This window comes from Penaeus vannamei, chromosome 12 (genome assembly GCF_042767895.1).
Source record: "Penaeus vannamei isolate JL-2024 chromosome 12, ASM4276789v1, whole genome shotgun sequence".
NCBI classification, from domain to species: domain Eukaryota; kingdom Metazoa; phylum Arthropoda; class Malacostraca; order Decapoda; family Penaeidae; genus Penaeus; species Penaeus vannamei.
In genome coordinates this window covers 29,109,761-29,117,260 of record NC_091560.1, presented here as the reverse complement: position 1 = coordinate 29,117,260, position 7,500 = coordinate 29,109,761, and the positions used below count along the sequence as shown (strand labels likewise).

At 47.2% G+C, this 7,500-nt stretch overlaps 1 protein-coding gene across 8 annotated transcripts in view; it reads left to right on the top strand.

The window, feature by feature from the left end:
• The window catches only part of LOC113819685 (cytospin-A), a gene marked incomplete at its 3' end in the record, with an annotated part of 366,383 nt that overhangs the window by 310,390 nt on the left and 48,493 nt on the right, over positions 1 to 7,500 (top strand).

Here is a 7,500-nt window from a genome sequence, read left to right as displayed (position 1 = left end):
CTCCTTCCCCTCCTCCTCCTCCTCTCTCCTTCCCTCCTTCTCCTCCTCCTCCTTCCCTCCTCCTCCTCCTCCTCCTCTTCCTCCTCCTCCTCCTCCCCCTCTTCCCTCCTTCCTTCCCTTCCTCCTCCTCCTCCTTCCCGTCCTCCTCCTCCTTCCCGTCCTCCTCCTCCTCCTCCCTCTCTTTCCCCCCTCCCCCACACTCACTTTCTCCTCCGCCTCCTCCTCTTTCTCCACCGTCTCCGTTATCTGTTGACTCGCCCATTCTCCTTCGTGTTTACCCTCCTCTTGCAGCTGCCCGGGCTCGAGGTCCTCCATTCTTGGCTAAAGAGCTCGGAAACTAGGCCAGGGAAGCAAGTTTCATAGAAGCGGGAAGGCGACTTTTACACGAGGGAAATCTCGGTTCTTTCTTTTCTATTTTTGAAAAGAAAGGCTGGAGGGAGAGGGATAGGAGGGGGGAGAAGGAAGAAAGGAAGGGAGAATGACAAATGACGAAAGGAAGGATGGTGGTGGTGGTTGTGGTGGTTTTTGGTAGGGATAATGAGGAAGATGATGATAAGGAGGAGAGGGATGGAGAAAGACAATAAAAAAATGTTACTCCGTGTTTTGGAATTTTTATATTTACAAGTTTTTTTCTTGTTTTCATGCCTGGGTCCATCTTTTTTTTACTCGGTAATATAGAGACAGAGGCAATCAGTCACACAGACACACAGACACACACACACACACACACACACACACACACACACACACACACACACACACACACACACACACACACACACACACACACACACACACACACACACACACACACACACACACACACACACACACACACACACACACACAGAGAAACAGAAAGAGAGAGAGAGAGAGAGAGAGAGAGAGAGAGAGAGAGAGAGAGAGAGAGAGAGAGAGAGAGAGAGAGAGAGAGAGAGAGAGAGAGAGAGAGAGAGAGAGAGAGAGAGAGATATATATGAGAGAGAGAGAGAGAGAGAGAGAGAGAGAGAGAGAGAGAGAGAGAGAGAGAGAGAGAGAGAGAGAGAGAGAGAGAGAGAGAGGAAGAGAGAAACAGAGAAACAGAGAAACAGAGAGAATGAGAGAGGAAGAGACAGAGAGATTGAGACTGAGAATGAGGCGGGGGCAGGATGAGATCAAAACAACAGGGCCCCGATAAAGGAGCAGAATTAGACACAATAGCAATCAAAGGATCCCTCACGCAACATCAAAATTCCCTGCCCGAGGCGTCGAAAGCCCCCCGAGCAAGGGTGTTCCCGCGAGCGAGTCCGGAGGAAGTGTGTCGCCGCGGAGGGAGGTGTCGGACCCGCCGGCAAGTGACACGGGAACGTCGGGTCAGATGTTTGTGATGCTGCAGTTATCGCCAAGGAGGTCACAGCAGACGGGGATGTTTGTTTTGGTGGAATTCTACCTTTTTTTGTGTGTTTCCGTATGGTTCTATCTCTCTTTCTTCCTCTCTCTCTACCTTTCTTTCCTTCTTTCTTTCTTTCTCTCTCTCTCTCTCTCTCTCTCTCTCTCTCTCTCTCTCTCTCTCTCTCTCTCTCTCTCTCTCTCTCTCTCTCTCTCTCTCTCTCTCTCTCTCTCTCTCTCTCTCTCTCTCTCTATCTATCTATCTATCTCTTTCTCTCTCACTCATTTACTCACTCTCTATCTCTCTATCTATATATTTTTTCACTTCCTCTCCATCACCCTCTCGCTCCTCCCCCTTCTTCCCCTTCGGAGCGTCCTTTCCGCCTCAAGCCCACTTAGAGGAGCATCCGAGGTGTCTTCCGCGTGCTCAAGACACCTGAGTTTTATCGGCCGTAATCCTACCCTTTTCCCAGGGATTATCACCCTCCCTCTTTCGTCTTTTCGTGCTCTATTTTATCTTTCTTCATCACTCGTTCTCTTTCTGTCTCTTTCTCTCTCTTTCTTCATCACTCGTTCTCTTTCTGTCTCTTTCTCTCTCTCTTTTTCTCTTTCACTTATTCTCTCACTCTTTCCCTTTCTCTCATTCTCTCTCTGTCTCTCATTCTCTCTCTCTGTCTCTCATTCTCTCTCTCTCTATCTCATTCTCTATCTCTCTCTCTCTCTCATTCTCTCTCTCTCTCTCTCTCTCTCTCTCTCTCTCTCTCTCTCTCTCTCTCTCTCTCTCTCTATATATATATATATATATATATATATATATATATATATATATATATATATATATATATATATTAACCCGGTTTTTCCTTTCATACATTATGGTGCTGACTTCATATTGCGTTTCCTTTGGGCTTATTAATAGCCATCTTTGTCTCCTTCACCCTCTTCTTCCTCCCCTTTATCTGATTTCCTTTATATTCTGCTGCTCCTCGGTTAATTAACTTGATCCATCCTGAAGTTTCTCAGGGTTTGCCCCCATGTATAGACGTGACGTAGGAGCTGGTGTAGGCGTGGCAACCTGTTCCCCCGCCCCCCTCCCCCATTCCCCTTCCTCTTCCCCTTCCCCGCCCACCCCTTTTCTCTGCTTCCCTTGCCTTTCCTTCGTCCATCCCTGTCCCTGTCAGCTGACAAGGCAGAGAGGGCGGGGTCCTGCTGCCCGCCCGAGCTGCTTGGAACCCTGTAAAGTGTAGGAAATATGGAAGGGCAGAGGAGATAAAATCCGTCAGCCACCCTCTGTTGTGGTTGTTATTGTCACCGTTGTTAGGCCTGCGTCGCACTGATTAGGCTGCCTGGTAGGGGCGGGGGTGGGAGGGGGTGGGAGGGGCGCGCGGAAACATGAGATATCGATGTTGATATCTACGCCTCCTTTTTATGTCCTCTTCTCTCTCTCTCTCTCTCTCTCTCTCTCTCTCTCTCTCTCTCTCTCTCTCTCTCTCTCTCTCTCTCTCTCTCTCTCTCTCTCTCTCTCTCTCTCTCTCTCTCTCTCTCTCTCTCTCTCTCTCTCTCTCTCTCTCTCTCTCTCTCTCTCTCTCTCTCTCTCTCTCTCTCTCTCTCTCTCTCTATGTTTTTTCTTTCCCTCTTCCTCTCATTCTTTTCCCTCCCTCTTTTCCCTCCCTATCTCCCTCTCCCTCTTTTCCCTCCCCCTCTCTCTCTTTCCCTCTCCCTCCCTCCATCCCTCCTTCCCCTTCCCCTCCCTCTCCCTGTTTGGCTATGGGGGCGATTCCTCTTGTTAAGAAGCCTCTCTGCGCCTTAAGACGCGTGGTGTGGGTTTCTCGGCCGCGTTGATGTCTCGTGGAAGGTGTAGCCTTTACCTGGCACGAGATTTGTAAGGTTTTAATGGCTGTTGGAGGCGCGTCGGTGCGTGGGATAAAGGAATCACTTCTTATTTAGTGATTCTGTTGGTGGCGGTGGTGGTGTTTTGTTTTTGTTCGTCTCTCAACGTCGGACCTTCTGCTGTCGTTGTTAGGCAGAGATCTCGGCAGTTCTTTATTTTTTCTTTCTTTTAGATACAGGGATGTTCTTTAACGGGTGAGTTTTAAGAGAGATTTGTGTAAATTTTGTTGCAAAAAGAACTTGTCTTATTGAAGAAGTTGCAATCTTTATCGATGGCCTTCAAGCTTCAGTTTCTCGCAAACAATAGCGTTCGAAAGGCCCTGAGTCGTCCGGGAGCTTCATATTCGCTTAACCAAGGCTTCATATTCGCTAACATATTTGCATCATACTCCCACGTTCATCATGGTTTAGGAGATGATGACCTACACTCGGTGTGATTTAAGAGTTGATGACCTTTTTATGACTACCAAGCGCTCGTGTTTAAATAGCCTCATCGAGTTGCACTAAAAGTTTATGATTCCTAATTGTTTTGACATTCTAGGGGGCCGCCCCTTCCTCGCCCCTCTGCTGTAGCTGTGTTGAAGGGGCTGGTTATAACTCGTGTCTTTAAATGTGATATCCCTGTCTGGCGCTTTGTTTGGGGCTTAGGGTTTTTTGCAATTAGTGTTTGGAGTGCGTGGATTCTTCCGCGTGGACGCCACTGGGGGAGAGCTGCCGCAGAGAGACCCTTTTCTTGGTCGAATGTTTAGATGAGAGATAACGGACTTTTATCCATCTCCTTCTCTCTCTCGCTCACTTTGGGGATGTCGGGGAAACTAATGGTTGGAAACGACTTTGATGGATAGTTAGCAGATAGCGTTATTATTGAGGCATCAATCAGCTGGGGCAGACTGCTCACTCTGTGAACAAAATTAAACGAAGAAAAAAATAAGTATAAAGAAAGCGTACATAAAACGTTCTTAAGAGACCCTCCTCGTGAAGCCACCAAAGACGCTATCGCCTTTTACGAGCTTTTATGAAGGAAATGAAGGCAGCTGCATCTTTACCAATTTTCTACCTAATTATTGCAGCGGATTTGTCTCATTAGCGTGTCTCCAGAGGCGTTTTTGAGGCGTCTTTCTCTTTCTCTCCCGACGCTTAGTGAACTGTAAACCGAATTGCTTGGGAAATTCGTGCAATTGATTTCTTATCAAAGCCGGATCTAAACGCCGTGATTGCATGACTATTAAAGTGCAGTTAGGCAAGCGAGAGGAAGAGGAAGAAGACGAGGAAGAGAAGAATAAATGAAAAAAAAATCAAATGATGGAAAAAGTAGCTCGTTCGTACCGCGTGAAGCCTGAGAGCGCGGCGGCACCTCGGCTCGCAACGCTCTTTCCCCAACGACCACCTTTCCCAACGACCACCTTTCCCAACGGCCACGCACCTGCGCCCCGAACTCCCCGCCCTCCTCCTCCTCCTCGATGGCAGCACGTCTTCGTAATGACGCTCGTTAAGGCGGTGCGAATTACTGCGCCCGCTGCGTGCACGTTCGCATGACGTCACGCACGGCTCGTTCGCTGCCCACACCCGACCGACCGACCCACCGAACCGACCGGCGAAGGGGAAGGATTCCTTGCTCCATTTTGGCGATTTTTCCCCCGTGGTAATTGTGCTGTTATGGTGTGCTTTGGAGAGTCTGTAAAGAGGGGCAGAGGGAGAAGGAAGAAAAGGAGGAGAAGGAGGAGGAGAAAGGTTTGGTTTGTATTTTTTTTTTCTTCAAGAAGTTTTTGGGAAACTTGTGGTGGTATTTTTTTTAGCAAAATGAATGGCGTACTCTCATCTTCGTACCCGCTATCGCCCCTTCGTCTTTTGGACTTTCTTTTTCACCTCTCTTTTCCTTCCTCTCTTCCTCCACTTTCTTTTCCTTCATCTTCGCTTTCTCTTTCTCTCTCTCTTTCTCCTTCGCTTCCTCTTCCTCTTACCCCCTCTCCTCGTCATTGCCATCTCCTTCTTCTTCATCTTCATCTCCTCCTCGTTATTCGCATCCTCCTCCCCTTTCTCCCCTTTCTCGTCTTCTTTAACTTCCCTCCCCCCTTTTCACTCCCCCCCCTTTCCACACCCTCCCCTCCCCCTCCCCTTTCCCTGTGCTCGTGATCGGGCGTAAAAGCCCAAGAAAAGGCGTTCGATCCCCAAGCCCCGTTCCCCGCGGCGCTCGCACGTGACCCGCCAGCGGACCCGGGCGACGGAGACTCGCACGTCGCGGGGACTCTCTTTGCAGTTTCCTCTCGGTCAACGCATTCATACGCACACGAACGCGCACCTACACGAACACACGCACGGTTGATATAGCGAGTATATCGACTTTTCACACGCGTACACGCAAACACAAACAGATACACGCGCACGAACACGCACGCACACGCACGCACAAACACACTCGCACCAACGGACACACAAATGCACACAGACTCAATCACATTCACAAACCGGGTTTCTACTCAGGCATATGTGTAAATGTAATTTTCGCAAGACCAGTTAATTGTACCTTAGTCTGTTGGTGCAGCTGAGTTAAATTCTCTCTCTCTTCTCTTCTATTCTCTCCTCTCCTCTCCTCTCCTCTCCTCTCCTCTCCTCTCCTCTCCTCTCCTCTCCTCTCCTCTCCTCTCCTCTCCTCTTTCCTCTTTCCTCTTTCCTCTTTCCTCTTTCCCCCCTCCCTCCCTCCTTCTCCCTCCCGCCTCGCTTGTCTCAGAGTCTCACAAGTCTTTCTCTCTCGATTTCTCTTGATTGAAGCTGATGTACGATTGCTACATGTCTTACAGATAGGCTTCTTGATTAACATTAATTCTTTTATTCATAATTACCGCTTTTCAATTTTGTCATTTCATTACCCATGTTTTCTCTTTGCAGGTGAGTGCCGCGGTGCGCATCCTCCTCCGCGCAGTCTCCTCGGCGGTTAAGTAGTCCCTTTTCATAACGGGTTCTGATTGTGGTTATCTTGCCCATTCAGCTTTTGTTTTCGTTTTCTCCTTTCTTCTATTGTTCCTTTTACTACTTTGTTCTGATATTTTTATCTCCGCTTTTTTATATGCAGTTCATTATCTCATCGCTTACCGAATCTCATCTTTTATCTTCTTTTTCTTTCATTATTTTTTTTTTCTTCCTGGTGACGCTGTTCTTGTTGAAATCGCTCTCATATTTTTGCATTACATCTTGTTCTGTTTTAAAATGCAAAGGGAAAGCTGTATTGCAATTGCAGCATTTTAGTTTGCAATGGATAAAGTTGAGAATGGAATAACCGAAATGTCAATTATATGGGTAACCCTGATTTATATTTACTTTGAATCGAAATTTTATCATTTGTTTACCAGAATATATTAGGTACAAGAATCGCCGAAACGCATCCGCCATTTTTGTCTCGGTGTTGAAGCGTTCATCTCGATCGTCACATGTTTTGCCAGATGAGGGCGCTGCGACGTGAACACTCGTGCGAAACTAACGGAACTGCTTCTTACGAGTTTGTTGCACAGTTTCTTGGCGAAAAAGAAGTCGAGGAAGAAGGGGGAAGAAAGATGAAGAGAGAGAGAGAGAGGGAGGGGGGAGAGGAAAAAAGGTCTGAAACACAACGGTATTTGCTGTGAATTTCTCTGGAAACTCGTGGTTATGGGGAGCGAGGGTTCAAGGTGTCGGCTGTGTCTGTCTGTCAGTCTGCCCAGCATTTGAGGTTTTTCTTTTATATTCGTGAAGGAGAGAGGAAGGTGGAGACAGAGGAAGAGGATGATAGTTTGAAAGAGAAATAAGAAATGCGGTAATTAATTAAGGCAACGAAACCTGGAGGTAAACAATAGGCGAAGAGGTGACGTAAAGAAAATGGAAGAGGATTAATATAGATGAAAAAAAAGTAATAAAACACACACATAAAATAATCGGAAACCCGGAAATCGAAGGAAGTAAGAAAAGGGGGGAAATTATTGCGACTGAGCTCTACGATTGTCGTAAAATGACTCGACACACTAATGGTCATCCACTCCCCCAACCTCTCCCTCTCCCCCACCCCCCACCCCCTTCTCCCGCGTTGGGTTTCTGGGATCCTGTTTTAAATTGCATGTAAATTAGATCAATCACTCGTTCATTTATTTTGGTGAAGATGTTATAGCATTAGAGGTACTTATATGTATATTTTCGCTTGCGTTGTGTTTCCCAAGTCATTCTTCTCTCTTCTTTCATGGGAAGTTACACAGATATTTGATTACTTTGCTGTATGAT